A 17695-nucleotide genomic window follows, 5' to 3' on the forward strand; every position below is an offset into this window, starting at 1 on the left:
AGAACATTTGGTAAGTGCTATTTAAAGTGGGCAAAAAGTTACTGTTTAAGTATCTTTCAATATGAGAATCAAAGCTTGAGTAGCATCATTTGACAGAGAAGTTTGTAAAGAGCCCAGCAGGCAGTTGGAGTCAGACCAGGTGAATGTGCGGCCCAGAAAAGAAACTGCAGGCTCATGTCCTTCCTCAGCTTGCCATGAGCAGCCATGATCAGTCAGCGCTTTGAGAGAAGAGGTGAAACCTGTCTACTGGGGAGGAAGTCCAGCCCTACCCTCCTGATCTTGTTTCTGGATGTCAGGCTCATCACCGCGAACCCTGAGATTGTCTCAGGATCAGAATGTGCCTTGGAACCCAGGCCGGTACATTGCGTTCAGTCAGCAGCTTCACGAAGTTCCTCCCCTTTCATCTCTGCTGGGAGCCCCTGGATTAGTCTGGCCTGTCCGCCCCAGGCCCCTTCACCCCAGAAATACCCTGCGCTGGATTCCTCAGGCCCTTCATGCCTGCAGCTCCAGCATGTCCATCACGACAGTGTTGGGGTAACAATACTGTATTTTTAGAGCACCTGACATAGGATTGAAAACACCCTTGGTCCACTTCAGAGAATTGGAAGAGTTTCACTTGGCATGAAGCTCTCCCTGCCACTGAAAGCTCTCCCTGCCACTGAAAGCTCTCCTTGCTTTCCTAAACAAAAAACCTTATAAGAGTGAGGAGCCCCAGGAAGCAGGGGCAGGATCAGGCAGCTCAGCTCTGACTGTCTCACTGAGCCACCACCTGCAGGAGATCAAGCAGCCTGCTAAGGGATGGCCTTCCATGTGCTTGCAGTCTTCTGCTGTTGGGATCTCCACACAGCCAACGGAGATGTTTTAACCTGATGCGTGTTGTTCCTCCTGACTCCTTCCAGATTTTTTGAAGCATGTGTTTGGAGCAGGCTGGACTGGGTTCTTAGTCTTACCTCATTTCAACTCACCTGTCAGTGCTGTGGCTGGTCAGGGGCCAGGTGGTTAGCCTGCACACTCTGGGCTCCTTCATCCACCCCTGGACTGAGGACTGAATAATCCTGTGAGGAATTCAGCATGGTCCCTGTTACGAACATCATCATTCTCACCAGGGTAATGGAGATTCTAGAATGCCAGTTCTTTCCTGGGGAACTGGGGATTGGTGGAGTCACCCTGCAACCTTGCTGTTCTCTCCTGGAGATCCTTCTGCTGAGCAGGGTCCTAAGGAAGGGTGTTCTGTGCCCCTGGGTTTGGGCCGTCACTCTTCACTTCTGACCGCATGCCGTGTGCCAGAAATCTGGCAGATGTGGTCCCTACAGCATTGTGTCAGGTGCTCTCCTTGCCAGCCTCCTTGCCACATACCTGGCTCTGAATTCTTCCTCAGAGAATGAGGCCAGCTTTTGCCTGAATCTGTAATTCTAGAACTTGATTATGTGTCTCAGTGATTGAGATTTATGGGCTTGACACCAAACCTTAATCCAAGTCTGGGACCTGGACTGAAAAGTCTGCATCTTCAATCTCATCCCAATTTACTATTCTGATGCAGGTGTTCCTGCTCCAAATACTGAGAAACCTGGGAGAAGGGAGTTAGAGGGCCCCAGAAACTGCAGGCCTGACTTTAGAGGGCCCTTGGGGGCCTCACCGTGTAGTTGCTTGTGGGTGGGGGCACCTCCCATAACCAGGTCTTTGGAGCCATGCCTAGGCCTGCTTGCTGACCCAGACACTGTGGGCACTGCCTGCCGCATAGTGAAATGCATTATCTCTGCCGACAACAGGCGGTGAAGCCTGACTCAACAAGAACCTCACCTCGGCCTCTGGGGACACCAGCCACAACCAGGCCTGCCAGGAATTCCTGGCACTGGGAGGGCCTATTGAGGTAAGTGCCTTACTAAGGTTTTCCATTTCCCCCAGGAGCCTCCCTGCCCTGGGGTAGTGGAAGGGGGTACCAGTCATGGGCCACAGAGGGCAGGCTTCTATTGTCTAGAAGTTCTGCCCTGCTCTGCCTACACCTTTGGGGCTTGGGTGTGTGCAGGATATCAGTTGCCATCACAGAACATGTTACTTAATTCACAAACTACATGGTACCAGCAACACCAAGAAAAGCCAGAAGATCATGTCAGTCTCCTTAGCAGCCATTAGAAGAAAACAGTTTAAAAATAACCACGTACCCTCATGCATTGCTGGTAGGACTATAATACAGATGCCATGGAAAATAGTCTGATCGTTTTTCAAAAATTTCACAAACATTTACCACATGAGCCAGCAATCCCATTTCTCTTGGTGTATACCAAAAAGAATTGATACGTCTCAAACATTGCATACACACATTCATAGCAACATTTTTCAGGATGAAAATGACCCAAGTGTCCATTGTCATATGAGTAGAATAACAAAACATAGTATATTTTGTTACTCAAAAAGGAAGGAAGTTCTGCCACATGGTAAAACATGGATAAACCTTAAGGACATTATTCTAAGTGAAATAAGCCGGCTGCTAAAGGACAGTAGAATGATTCTGCTTGTTTGAGATCCCTAGAAGAGTCAGATTAATTGAGAGTGGTGCTTACCAGGGCATAGAGGAAGACTGAACGGGGAGTTTAATGAGTATGAGTTTGGAATGCTGAGAAAACTCAAGATGGATGATGGTTGTATAACAAACTACTTAAAAATGGTTAAAAAAAAATACATGTATCCAAAAAATAAATGGCCTATAATTCTGCCATTCAGGTAACCCTATTAACACGTGTTTGTAATGTATTATGTGTTACATAAATGTACACTTGGTTAAAAATTCAGAGAGAAAGGTATAAAATTAAAAATACATCTACTTCCCAGTCTCTACTAAATCCCAGTGCCTCCACAAAATAATTTTTCAATACTACATTTAGAAAAATAGTTCTGAGCTTTCACCTAATGATATATATATGGAAGTTAAACTGGTCATGTTGTAAGCATAGAAATTGCTGCCAGCGTTATCACTCTGCTCTTCCTTGTCTTAACAGTTCCAAGAATCCCATTGTGTCCTGAACTACTTCTGTAACCCTTCTCTGGTTTGTAGACACCTGGTTCCAGCTTTGTATGTAATTATTACAGTCCTCACTGTTATGAGTGCAATTGTGCAGTAGTTTGAACATTCTTTGGTTTTTGCCTTTCTTTGGGATTGGAATGAAAGCTGACCTTTTTCAGTCCTGTAGCCACTGCTGAGTTTTCTAAATTTGCTGGCACATTGAGTGCAGCACTTCAGCAGCAGCATCTTTTAGGATTTGAAATAGCTCAGCCAGAATTCAGCCATCATCTCTATTAGTTTTTTTCGTGGTAATGCTTCCTAAGGACCACTTGACTTCACATTCCAGGATATCTGTCTCCAGGTGAGTGACTACACCATCATGGTTATCCAGGTCATTAAGACCTTCTTTGCATAGTTCTGTATATTCTTGTCACCATAATCTTTCCTACCATTTCGGTCCTTTATTGTGCCTATCTTTGCATGAAATGTTCTCTTGGTATCTCCAGTTTTCTTGAGATCTCTGGTCTTTCTCTTATTCTATTGTTTTCCTCTATTTCTTTGCATTTCCTCTATTTCTTTGCACTTAAGAAGGCTTTCTTATCTTTGCTTGCTGTTTTCAGTTCGGTATGTCTTTCCCTTTCTCCTTTGCTTTTTGCTTCTCTTCTCAGCTATTTGTAAGGTCTCCTCAGACAACCACTTTGCCTTCTTGCATTTCTTTTTCTTGGGGATGGTTTTGGTCACCACCTCCTGTACAATGCTATGAACCTCAATCCATAGTTCTTCAGGCAGTCTTTCTACCAGATCTAATCCCTTGAATCTATTCATCACTTCCACTGTATAATCGTGAGGGATTTGAACATGTCTTGATGTAATATGCCAAAGACTTGCAGAGGCCGAGTCCTTGTAGTGAAATTTCTGGTCTCAGAGTATGTGCATTTAAGGCTTTCATAGATGCTGTCAGATTGCACTCTAACAATAGATGGGAGTGCTTATTGCCTGAACCTCACCAACACTTGATGGTGTCATAAGTGATTTTGTGTTTTTTTTTTTTACTGGTAATAAATTACTTGGGGGTAATAAAAGCTGTATCATTTAGATTTGCTGTTTCTTGAGCACTCGTCTGGCCTGAGGTATGAGGCAAGCCCTGTCTGTTCTTGTGTTATCACGTCTTAGCCTCACACTCCTGAGGCATCATCACTAAATTAGCCACACTTCATAGATGAGCAAACAATCTTCATCTGTCCAGGATTTTCACCCTAGAGTTTTTGTGTTTTTGACTGTGATCTCTGTAGCTGTGAGGAGAAAATTGGCTCTAAGCACTTCTTGTCCATCCAGGCTTACTGGATTTAAGAGCTTCCAAACTGTCTGGCAGGAACAGTACCATCACAATGCAGCTCTCACTGGCCACTTAAATCTTCCAGTGTCTGTCTCTTTATATAAACAACACTGGTGACCTCCTTTGTGCTCTCAACTTTTTCCTTCTTTGGGTAAATTCCCAGGAGGGGGATTTCAGAGTGAAAGGATATAATGATCTTTTTTTGAACTTTCAGAGAGGCTAACTAGCTGGACCTCTTTCTGTGACGTGAATCTGTAAGCTCAGGCCAGCCCTGCAGCCTCCCTGTCTGGTTGGTGTGTCCCAGCTGCCCCAGTCTGTGTCGGGAGTCCATCCGTGGGCTGCAAGTTAGGGGTGAACCAGGAGCTTACCAGTCTCTGAAACTCTCATCTCACTTCCATTTGCTGGAGTGGAAGCTTATGGGGGACTCTGGTGAGGTCTGCTGAGGCCTTTGGGTTGGGACCCCTTCCCCCATGAGACAGCCATTGCTGGCTCTGGGTTGGAGGGTGTTTCCTGGACTGAGGTCATATCTACTTTAGGACTGAGGGAGACTGCTTGACAAGGTTTATCACGCCCGTGTGTGTGTGTGTGTGTGTGTGTGTGGGAGATGGTGATTGCTGGCTACTTGTGTCCTCTCTGAGCCTCCATCCTTTCATTGCCTCCTCAGAGGAATTCCACTCTCCCCAGTAGGAAGCCTGAGCCTCTCAAAGGGAGGATGTCTCCCTACCACCAGGAAGAAGGCTCAGGTCAATGGCTATCTGGCCCTTAATCTCTAAGGGGGTTAGGACCCCTCTCTGGTGTGTGGGGTTTTGTGGTAGGGCTGTTAGCTTTGGAATCTTGGAGTGGGTCTTGTGGGAGAAGACTGGCCTCCCAAGGCTAAATTTTGGTCCTTTTGGGGTCAGCATCCCTGTGGACTTGAGTCTTTGCTTTCTGGCCCACAGGCTGTGCCCCTTTGGTGCAAGATCAACAGATTTGTCCTGATCTCTCAGTGCCAGGTCTAGTCCTATGTAGATCTGTGGCCCTGGGGAAATTATTTTTAATTTTTGGATCATCATCCACTTATGACTTCAGTCCACTCTCCTCACTGGCGTATCTCCCTTGTCAATCCCTAAGGACAGTGAGGATTCTGTCTAGGAATTGGGAAGGAATGGTAGCAAGCAGGAACCTTTCCTGAGAGAGGCCTCTGTCAGCCCCATCCTTGATGGACTAAAACAAACTGATCCCCAAAGCCCCCACAGGTCCGCACTGCTCCCCAGTCCATGCTGCCGCTTTGCTTAGGTTGATGCCGTTTGACAGGAAGGGACAGAGATGACCACCATCTGGAGCTACTCTAGCCAGCAGTGCGCTGATCAGGCAGGCAGCTTCTGTCAGCTTAGGGGAGGCCAGGGGGAGCCACCTCAGAGGACAAGGCCGTGTAAAGACCCCTAACCAGATCTTGGAGAGCAGCTTCCCATGAAGAATAATTGTGCCGGGGCACTAGGGCTAGAGCCTGCCCAGGGCCAGGTAAAGTTTTCCTTTCTTTTTAAATAAGCATAAAAAATTTAAAATATACCATACATATAGAAGAAAAGATGTAGAAACATATGTATATACTTTATCCAGGATAATAACAGTCTCAGAAGGCTCCTTGTGCTCAAACCTGATCACATCCCATTCTCTCCCTGCTCTTGCCCTCTTCTCCCCGCTCGCCCTGCCAGAGGTAACCACTATTCCATATCTTGTTTTTGTACTATACTTTCTGACCCTAGAAGTTCTGTGAACCTTGAACAAAAAGCTCATTTTTCTCACCTGTAATACTGTTTTTCCATTGTTTTTATTTTGTTTTATCGTTTTTATCCTAAATAACGTTTATTTGCTACTCTTGAACTTAAAAGTCATGTTTTAATATTTTTCCATGATACATTTACTTAACATTTTTTAAGTTGATTCATATTAATACTCCTATAAATTCATATTTTAATTAATAGACATTGTTTTTAGGACAGTTTTAGATTTATAGGGAAATTGAGTACATAGTACAGAAAATTCCCATATACCCTGCACACAGTTTTCCCTTCTAAAATCTTAGTTTTTTTTTGGTTGTTCAGTCGCTAAGTCATGTCCAATTCCTTGCAACCCCATAACTGCAGCATGCCAGGCTTCCCTGTCCCTCAGTAGCTCCGAGTTTGCTCACATTCATATCCATTTAGTCAGTGATGCTTTCTAACCATCTTATCCTCTGCTGCCCTCTTCTTTTGCTTTCAGTTTTTCCCAGCATGGAGGTTTTTTCCAGTGAGTCGGCTCTCAAATATTGTAGCTTCAGGTTCAGAATCAGTCCTTCCAGTGAATATTCAGGTTCGACTTCCTTTAGGATTGACTGGTTTGATTTCCTTGCAGTCCAGGGGACTCTCAAGAGTCTTCTCCAGCACCGCAATTCAAAAGCATCAGTTCTTCAGCACTCAGCCTTCTTTATGGTCCAACTCTCACATCTGTACATGACACAGTACAGGATGTGCTCTGTGTGTTCAGTTGTGTCTGACTCTGACCCCTGGGCTGTAACCGGCCAGGCTCCTCTGTCCATGGGATTTTCCAGGCAAGAATACTGAGTGGGTTGCCATTTTGTATTCCAGAGGATCTTCCCAACCCCAGGGACTGAGGCAGATTCTTTACCACTGAGCCACCTGGGAAGTCCATTGTGTAGGATACTATGTTCACTTTCATTGCTATATAATATTCCACTGTGTGCCTCTAACACTCCCATATTAATTCTGCCAATGATGGATTCTGCCATTTTGGTTATTTCTAGTTTTTTTTCAAGCAGTGCTGCTTTGTTATATTTTCATATGTAATTCTGTGCATAAAAGCACAGAGTTGTATAGAGTTATACTCAGAGGTAGAATTGACATATGTAGGGTATGTGCATGTTCACTTTTACCAAATGTGGTAAAAAAAAGTGTTTTCCAAGAAGTACAAATTTATGAGCACACCTGCAGCCCTTTGTCCCAGTTCCTTACTGGTATTTGATATTGTCAAACCATAATTTTCTTCTGGAAGTAGGATAATGCGATTTTAATTTACAAGTTTCTGTTTTGTTTTTTTTAATGTTTATTTTTGGCTGTGCTGGGCCTTCCTTGCTGCCTTCGCATTTTTTCTAGTTGCAGCGAGCAGGGCTGTTCTCTTGCTGAGGTGCTTGGTCTTCCTGTTGTGGCTTCTCTTACTGTGCAGCACGGGCTCTAGAGTGCTGGCTCAGGAGTTATGGTACTCAGGCTTAGTTGCCTGAATGGGCATGTGGGATCTTAGTTCCCAAACTAAGGACAGAATCCATATCTTTAGGAATTATTTTTGCTTCCTTTTCTTTGAAAGTTTTTTTGACCTATTTTTCTATTGCATTGTTTATATTTTTCACAAAAGTTCTTTGTGAAAAATATTCTAGATATAATTCAGAATATTAGTTGCATTTGCATCTTCTTCCAGTTTGTGACTTGCCTTTTCATTCTCTTTAATAGTATCTTTTGATTAACAGAGGTTCTTAATTTTAATGTACTTAATTTACCACTCTTTCTTTCTTCAAGGTTGTATTTTCTTTCTTTTTATGTGTCTGTTGTTGGGTTTTTTTTTCTTTTTTGGTCACGATCTGCAGCTTGCCAGATCTCAGTTCCCTGACCAGGGATTGAACCTGGGCCATGGCAGTGAAAGTCCAGAGTCCTAACCAATAGGCTACCAGGGAACTCTCTGTCGTTATATTTTCTAATTCTTATGAAATATTTCCTCATCACAAGGTCAAAGATATATTCTCTAGTATACACGGTGCAAGATAGAGATCCAGTTTTATTGATTTTTGAAAATTTATGTTTAAACGTGAATAACCACATATTATTTAAAAGTTACTTGTTTTCCCACTGATCTATTGGTCAGTTTTTCCTATCCCAGCGCTTATACCTCACTGTCTTAATTTTACTGCAGCTTTATAAAAACTATTGATATTTGGAAGAGCATGACCTCCTATCTTATTCTTAGCCAGTGTTGTGGCTATTCTTAGTTCTTTGTACTTCCATGAAATTTTTTTTCAATTTATTTTTTTGACACCAAAAACATTTTCTATTGGGGTAGAGGTGACTAAAAATGTGATGGTTTTAGGTGAACAGTGAGGGGACTCCTCCATACATATACATGTATCCATTCCATTTAATTGTTAATATTAGATAGTCTGACATATTTCTTCAGATTATGAGGCTGACGCGCTGCCTACTGCACTAAGAGGGCAGACAGTCTGATACATTTCTTAAGTTAGATTCATAATTTTCAAAAGGGCGTAAGGTGAAACTTCCCCATCCTCTTTCTTCTCCTAATTCCCTTCTCAGAAGCAATCATAATTACTAGTTCTTTGTGTATTTTTTCAGAAATAATTTTAAATTGCCTGAGTTTGTGTATACACTACTACCCCTCTTTTTGTACTTGCATGATACATCAGTAGAGTATATTTTAAAAAGTAAACTTTGCATATTCTGTGGGATTTTTCTTAATAGGTCAAATGTATAAATATCAAAGAGATATAAATATTAAACTGTTTGTATTCTTAGTCCTGAATTAAAAGACTTTTGATTAGTTCCCAGACTTAAAAACATATTTTATAACTTCTACTGATTTTGGTTAGTCTTACCTCTATTTCTGTCATTTAGTGTTTAGGAAATAGCAAGTATCTACCTCTGGAGCTAGCCAGTGACTTTGCCATCCACCTGGGTGACAGAGGCCTGTGCGGCTTATCCCTGCCCCCATCAAGAGTTTCACTTGGTGTGAGTCTGCTGGTGAAGAACTCCGTCTGAAAATATCTTTATTTGACTTTGATTCTTTAATTACTGTATATTTTCTTCAGGTTTAGAATTCTAGGTTGCCAGTAATTTCAGCACATGTGGCCGTCATCTCACTGTTTTCTGGCCTCCACTAGCTGTTGAGAAGTCAGCAGTGGACTGTCACTCCTTAAAGGTAGTGCCTCTGCCCGAGCTCCCATGCCCTACCCCACCATTGCTTTTAGGATTTTCTCTGTCTTTGGTTCTCTACAGTTCAGTATACTATTTCTCAGGCTGGGTTTTTTGTTATTTACCCTTTGGGGAATTTGTTGGGATTCTCGCATCTATGGATTACCAGTTCTAGAAAATCCTCAGTCATTCTGTCTTCAGATGTCTCTCTCAGGCTCTTCTTGTGAGACTGGTAAAATGTGCATTTGACTTTGTCACTTTTGTCAGTCTATCTTCCAGGTATTTTAACCTTTCTTCTATATTTTCTAGCTTTTTCCCCCCTTTCTCTGTTGCACTCTGGGTATTTTCTTCTCATCTATCTTTCGCTGTGTTATTTTGCAGTGTCCACCCTGATACCATGTCCATCCATTAAGTTTTTAATTTTGGTGATTGTACTTTTCATTTCTAGGATTCCATGTAATTTTCCTCTGCTGTATACACCTTTTTAAAAACTCTTTTTAAAATATTTAGATATTTATTTATTTGTTTTTAGCTGCACTGGGTCTTCGTTGCTGCCCACAGGGTTTCTCTAGTTGTGTAGAGCAGGGGCTATTCTCTAGCTGGGGCGCTCAGGCTTCTCACTGCAGTGGTTTCTCTTGTTGCTGAGCGTGGACAATGACTTTCTGTGGCCTTCAGTAGTTACAGCACATGGGTTTCAGCAGCGGCAGCTCTTGGACTCCAGAGCAAAGACTTAGTAGCTGTGCTCAGGGTTCGTTGCCACGTGGCATATGGGGTCTTCCCCGGTCAGGGGTCAGACTCATGTCCCCTGCATTGCAAGGTGGATTCTTAACCACTGGACCTCTAGGGGAGCCCTGCTGTGTTCACTTTTAGTAACTTCCTGTGTCCTGCAGATTTTCATCTATTTTTCTTTAAGCAAAGTAAGTGTGACTGTTTCATATCTAACACTTCCCGTATGTGAAGTCTGGATGGATCTGCAATGGGCATTTCTGCAGGCTCTCATGGTACCTTGTTTTATTATGTACTAGGTTGCTTTCTACTGTGTGCTGCTTTGAAAAATAATTGTGCAATTATCTAAGGCATAAAATGAAGGTACCTTCCACATGATAGGATTTACATTTATTTCTGCTTGGTGCTTAGGATTACTGCCTGTGACTAAATGCATTGAGGTTTCATAGATCACTGCCAGGATAGAGTTTGGGCCACAGATCCTCAAGAGTGAGTGTTTACACTCTCTCAGGGGTGTACATGTTTTCTTGGTTCTGCTGAGCACCAAGGCAATGCTGCATACAGTCCTTTGAGTTTTGGGGAAGGTTTGCTTATACCCTGAGATGTTAGCCCTTCAGGGGTCACAGCTTAATGTCCTTTGAGACTTTTCACTTTTGGTGGGGGCCCTGGACTTGACTTTCTCTTTTTTACTCTGTGAGCCCTCAGAATCCCTGCTTGCTTTCACAGTTCAGTTTATTTGCGTAGGTAGATGCCACTAAGAGAAAAAGGTAAAATTTTCTCCTAGTGGGTATTCTGTTATCTCTTTTGCTTTCTCTTAGATTTTTGCCTGGAAATTCAGGACTGTCTTACAGTTCTTTGATTCTTCTATGAGGATTCTTTTTAAAGTTTGAGGAGTGGCCAAGATGGTGGAATAGGAAGACCCTGAGCTCATCTCCTCTCATGGGCACACCAAAACTACAACTGTTTACATAGCAGGTATTGCTGGGAATGACCTGAAGAATAGCAGAAAAGATCTACAATTAAAGATAAAAAGAAGGAACTATGAGACAGGTAGGAACGGTTGAGACGCAGTATAGTCAAGACTTACAGAACCACATATGGGAGGGCAACCACAGATAGAGACATTTCTCCCAAGGAGGAAGGGGTCTGAGCCCCACATCGGGCTCCCTAGCCCAGGGATCCCACATTAGGAAAGTGAATCTCCAAAACATTTGGCTTTGAAGATCAGTGGGACTTAATTTTGGGAGAGTCAGAGGGCTGTGGGAAATAAGAGACTCCACTGTTATAGGCCACACACAAAATCATGAAACCAGCTTTACAGTGGATGAACGGATAAAGATGTGGTGTGTGTATATATATGTTTGTGTATGTGTGTGTGTGTGTATGTTCAGCCATCAAAAAGAATGAAATCTTGCCATTTGCAACAATATGGATGGATCTAGCGGCTATTATGCTAAGTGAAGTAAGGCAGAGAAAGACAAATACAGTATAGTTTCACTTACATGCGAAATCTGAAAAAACAAATGAAGAAACATAACGAGAACAAAGTCAGAGACAAACGTGGTTGCGAGAGGGGATGGATGTGTTGTGAGGAGAGAAATAGGTGAGGGAGATTAAGAGGTATAAACTTACAGTTACAAAATAATGAGTCACAGGTATGAAGTATACAGTGTGAGGAATATGGTCAATACTAATCTCTGTGTAGTGACAGATGATAACTAATCGTGGTGATCCTTTTGAAATACATAGAAATACTGAATCACTATGTTGTGTACCAAGAGCTAATAAAGTGTTTTGGGTCAATTGTACTTAAAAAACAAAGTCATAAAGATCAGATGTGTGGTTACCAGAGGTGAAGGATGAGGATCGGTGTGATTGGACTGTTGTTCAGTTGCTGAGTTGTGTCCACTTCTCTGTGATCCCGTGGACTGCAGCACGCCAGGGCCCCACTGTCCTTCACTATCTCCTGGAGTTTGCTGAAGTTCGTGTCCACTGAATTGGTGATGCTTTTTAACCGTTAGTCTCATCCTCCGCCCCCTTCTCCTTTTCCCTTCAATCTTTCCCAGCATCAGGGTCTTTTCCAGTGAGTCAACTCTTCGCATCAGGTGGCCAGAGTTGGAGCTTCAGCATCAGTCCTTCCAGTGAATATTCAGGGTTGATTTCCTTTAGTATCGACTGGTTTCATCTCCTTGCTGTCCAAGGCACTTTTTTTTTTTCTTCCCAAGGGACTCTTAAGAGTCTTCTCCAGCACTACAATTGGAAAGCATCAATTCTTTGACACTTGGCCTTCTTTATGGTCCAGCTCTCACAGCTGTACATGACTGCTGGAAAAACCGTAGCTTTGACTATTATGGACCTTTGTCAGCAAAGTGATGTCTCTGCTTTTTAATGCATTGTCTAGGTTTGTCATAGCTTTCCTTCCAAGGAGCAAGCCTCTTTTAATTTCATGGCTGCAGTCACTGTCTGCAGTGATTTTGGAGCCCAAGAAAATAAAAACTCACTGTTTCCATTTTTTTCCCCTTCTGTTTGCCATGAAGTGATGGGATTGGATGCCATGATCTTAGTGATTGGTTGAAGGTGGTCAAAAGGTACAAACTTCTACTTATAAGTAAGTCCCAGGGATGTAATGTACAATGTGACAACACTACTGTATGATATATGTAAGTTAAGAGTAAATCCTCAGTTCTTACCACAAGGAAAACATTTTTTTTCTATTTCTTTAATGTTTTATCTAAATGAAATGATATTCACTAAACTTATTGTGGTAATCATTTCATGATGTAGATAAGTCAAATTATTATACACCTTAATATATGTATGTAAATTCCATCTGAATAGAATTGGAAGAAAAATAAAATTATTAAAATTATACCCAAATATCCCAGCATTTAAAAAATAAACTTTTAGAATGCTTTTAGATTTATGAAAAATTAAGCAGATGGTACAGTGTTCTCATAACCCCAGACCTAGTTTCCCATTATTAACATTTTACAACAATATGGTACATTTATCATAATACGTATATTAACTAAAGTCCATAATTTATTCAGATTTCCTTAGTTTTCCTATTTCTATCCCAGGATCCCATTCAGGATACCATATTGCATTTAGTCATCATGTGTTCGTAGGCTTCTCTTGGCTGTGAAAGTTTCTCAGACTTCCTTGTTTCTGATGACCTCAATAGTTTTGAGGAGCATTGGTCAGGGTTTTTTTTTTTTTTTTTTGGTCAGGGGTTTTACAGAATGTCTTTTGGGACTTGTCAGATGTTTTCCCTTTGACTAGACTGAGGTTATGTGTTTTGGGAGAAAGACCACATGCCGTTTTCTTCATACCAAGGATACATGCTCTCAAGATGACATCACTTAGCTGAGGTAGTGTCTGCCAACTTTCTCCACTGAGGTACTCTTTCCCCTGTCTACATTGTATGTACAGTGGAATGAAGTCACTATTTGATTTAAGCACATGCTTAAGGGATGGGGATTTATGGTTCACCTCCTTGATGGCAGGTTTTCTATAGAAACTACTTGGACTCATACATGGGAGATTTCCATTTTTTCCCATTTATTTATATCAGTACGAACTTATGGATATTTCATACTTTGGGTTATAATCCAATACCACTTTGTTATTCTAATTGTTCCGGCTTTGGCCATTCAAAGCTTCTTCACTCGGCTTCTATGTCCCTTTGATATAACTTCATATTTCTTTGGTCATTGTTTTTGAGCACTTCCTTACTATCTCGCACTCCAGTGTTCTCCAGGCACTTGTTCATTTTCTGCCTTAGTCCTAGAGTCAGCTACTTCAGGAGCTTCAAGATCAGTCCTTTCAATGAATATTCAGGACTGATTTCCCTTAGGATTGACTGGTTTGATCTCCTTGCAGTCCAAGGGACTCTAAAGTAGTCTTCTCCAACACCACAGTTCAAAAGCATCAGTTCTTTGGCACTCAGCTTGCTTTATGGTCCAACTCTCCCATCTGTACATGACTACTGGAAAAGCCATAGCTTTGACTTAGATGGACCTTTGTCAGCAAAGTAATGTCTCTACTTTTTAATATGCTATCTAGGTTTGTCATAGCTTTTCTTCCAAGGAGTGTGTTTTAATTTCATGTCTGCAGTCACCGTCTGCAGTGATTCTGGAGCCCAAGAAAATCTGCCAGTTTCCATTTTTCCTCCATCTAATAGCCATGAAGTAATGGGACCAGATCCATGATCTTAGTGTTTTGAATGTTGAGTTTTAAGCCAGCCATTTCACTTTCCACTTTCACCTTCCTCAAGAGGTTCTTTAGTTCCTGTTTGCTTTCTGCCATTAGAGTGGTGGTATTTGCCTATCTGAGGTTGTTGAATATTTCTCCCAGCAATCTTGATTCCAGCTTGTGATTCATCTAGCTCAGCATTATGCATGATGTACCCTGCATATAAGCTGGTGACAATGTATAGCCTTGACATACTCCTTTCCCAATCTTTAACCAGCCCATTGTTCCATGTCCAGTTCTGTTGCTTCTTGACTTGTATACAGGTTTCTCAGGAGTCAGATAAGGTGTTCCGGTATTCCCATATTTTTAAGGATTTTCCACAATTTGTTGTGATTCACACAGTCAAAGGCTTTTGCATAGTCAGTGAAGCATTTGTTTTTCTGGAATTCTCTTGCTTTTCCAACAAATGTTGGCAATTTGATCTCCAGTTTCTCTGCCTTTTCTAAATCCAGCTTGTACATCTGGAAGTTCTTGCTTCACTTAATGTTGAAGCCTAGCTTGAAGGATTTTGAACATTTTGAGAACATTAGTCTCCATGTATTTCTTTGCTGGTCCCCCCCCCCCCCCCTTAGAGTTGATTTCTAGTCTCATAGCATTGTGGGTCAGAAGAGATACTTGCTATAATTTCAGTTTTCTTAAATTTCGGGGCTTTGCTGGTGGCTCAGATGGTAAAGAATCTGCCTGTAATGTGGGAGACTGGGTTTGATCCCTGGGTTGGGAAGATACCCTGGAGAAGGGAACAGCTACCCACTCCAGTATTCTTCCCTGGAGAATCCCATGGACAGAGGAGCGTGGTGGGCTACAGTCCATGGGGTTGCAAAGTCAGACATGATTTACCAGCAACCTTTGGTTTATGATTATCCTGGAGAATGTTCCATATGTACTTGAGTGTTTATTTTGCTGCTTTTGGGTGGAATGTTATATATAAAAACATGGAAGCAACCCATGTATCCATCAATAGATAAATGGATCAAGATATGGAATATAACAATGGAACATTACTCAGCCATAAGAATGAAATTTTGCCATTTGCAACAACATGGATGAACCTGCACTTAAATATTCATTGGGCAAACAATATATATTGGATCATTCCTTGTTGACTCAGATCTAACCCTGGGTTTTCTGAAGGCTGTGTGATAGTCCATGGCTAACAGCTAACTTGTTGATGGGCATGCAGGTTACTTCCCATCTTTTGCTAACAATAGTGCAGCAGGATTGTGTCTGTGAACATGTGGGAGGATTTCACCAAAGTGAAGTGCTTGGTTGGTCAAAGGGTATGGATGTTTAAAAATGTCATTGAGCATGTACCTGTTATGTTGCTTCAGTTGTGTCAGATTCTTTGTGACCCTGTCAACTGTAGCCCACCAGGCCCTTCTATCCATGGGATTCTCCAGGCAATACTGGAGTGGGTTGCCATGTCCTCCTCCAGGGGATCTTCCCAACTCAGGGGTCAAACCTGCATCTCTTACGTCTCCTGCATTGGCAGTCAGGTTCTTGACCACTAGCACCACCTGGGAAGCCCTTAAAAATGTTATATTGTCAAACTGCCCTCTGGATGTTGGGTCAGTTTATATTTTTACGATCAGCATGAGCTGCTTCCTAACGCCAGCTGCAGAAGAGACAGCATCAAAGTTTGATCTTTGCTAATCATGTGAGAGGGACTTCCCTGGTGGCTCAGTGGAAAAGAATCCTCCTGCCAGTGCAGGAGATGTAGGTTGATCCCTAGAAAATCCCATGGGCAGAGGAGCCTGGCAGGCTGCAGTCCATGGAGGTCAGAGTCAGACATGACTTAGTGACTCAACAATTAACTCCAGAGAGGTATATTCTACCCCCAAAAGTTTACATTTTTATGTGATCAGTTTATCACTCATCTGGGATTTTGTGTTATGCTTTTCATTTCCATTTTTTTCCTGTTTTTTTTTCCCCCTCCTTCTTGGTACTTTTGTATTAAAACAAACAACTTGGACTTGCAGACAGGCATAATGAACCCCTTCGTATATAACATCCAAGCATTACTTAAATGAAACTGCTCTCCCTCCCTCTTGGAACCACTGACTCCTCACTTCCTGTCCCTGTGGCTGATGCCTTTGAACTTGTAACTGATCTGTTCCGGTCCACAAAGGTGAGAAGCTTGCACTGAGTGAATCCGCCACCTGGCTGTTTAGCTTTCTGTGCTCTGGACTTTATCATCAGGGAAGCTAGTGCACATGCCTTAGCATAAAGTTTGATATGGCTATGGACTTACCTGGTGGTTCAGTGGTTAAGGCTGTGCTTCCAATGCAGGGGACAGGTTTGATCCCTGGTTGGGAAACTAAGATCCTGCATGCTGGGCAGCGTGGTCAATAAAAATAGACTGAGGTGGTTTTTGTTTTGTCTATCTTAATATAAACTGTACTTGATATTAGCTCTTGATGCCTGGTTTATTCAGTTTCATTGATGCAGTGATCTCAACATATCTCAAGTATACTTACTCATTTTCCCATTCTTGGTCATTTAGGTCGTTTCCAGTGCTTTTAGAAACTTCCTAGTATGGCTCTTCCAGCGCTTGTGAGGAAGTCTCTAAGGTAAGGACCTGCCAGGTTATATGTTAACAGCATCTGTAAATTTACCAAATTGCTCTACAATATAAGGATGGCCCAGTCTCCCCATCCTTGGTATTAGAAGACCCATCTGTGAATTTATATAAATTCTTTGGTTTATATCACTTGGCCATTTTTCTTTGGGGGTGTAACTTAAGTTTTTCAAATCTTTTGATCCATTTGAGCATAAGGGAGACATGGTCCTTTTTCCCCCAGAATAAACAGACAAAATGGAGAGCCCAGCTTTCACATACTAAGCTAAAGATGCCACCTTTCTCAGATAATGCATTTAATGATTATAGCTTTACTGCTGAGGTTTGGTACTGCTTCCTTGTTATTCTTACATTTTTAAATCATTTTTATTAGAATCAGTCTACTATTCATACATTCCTAAACGTGAGGGGTTCTCATTGATCCAGGATGACCACTGCTCCCTTTTGTTTGCCCCTAGGCATTTATCTCCCCTTCTTTTGTCTGACTGTGGTGACTCTCCAGACCAGCACTAAGTTGTGGGCAGTGGTAGATGGTGAGTGTGATTCTCTGGAAGCCAGCACTTCTGGGACATCAAAATAGATGTTAAGTCAAATATTCCCCCTCACCACCCCCCCAAGGGTCTTTCCCCCCCATATATGTAGGGTTAATTTCAGTTACTTAAAAAATGAGTATAGCTGAGTTACTTAGTTCTTTTCTGTATCTAGTGGGAATGTACAGAATTTTAATTTTGATATGGGTATTACAAGCATCTCTCCATCACTATAGTTCCCAAGCTGCTGACAGCTTTTAAATCATGTTAATAACCTCTGAAAACCCCACTGATGACACGCATGGTTCCTCATACTTGAGA

General features: G+C 42.1%; 1 long non-coding RNA gene across 1 annotated transcript; it reads left to right on the forward strand.

Annotated features, from left to right (window-relative positions):
• The first annotated feature begins 503 nt into the window (after window positions 1–503).
• On the forward strand, window positions 504–17372 carry LOC136145671 (uncharacterized). The gene is made up of 4 exons (XR_010658826.1): window positions 504–1107; window positions 1770–1870; window positions 16770–16836; window positions 17303–17372. It is a non-coding gene; the product is annotated as an uncharacterized lncRNA (long non-coding RNA).
• Window positions 17373–17695: the final 323 nt, after the last annotated feature.

The sequence above is a fragment of the Muntiacus reevesi genome, chromosome 13 (genome assembly GCF_963930625.1).
Source record: "Muntiacus reevesi chromosome 13, mMunRee1.1, whole genome shotgun sequence".
Taxonomy (NCBI): Eukaryota; Metazoa; Chordata; class Mammalia; order Artiodactyla; family Cervidae; genus Muntiacus; species Muntiacus reevesi.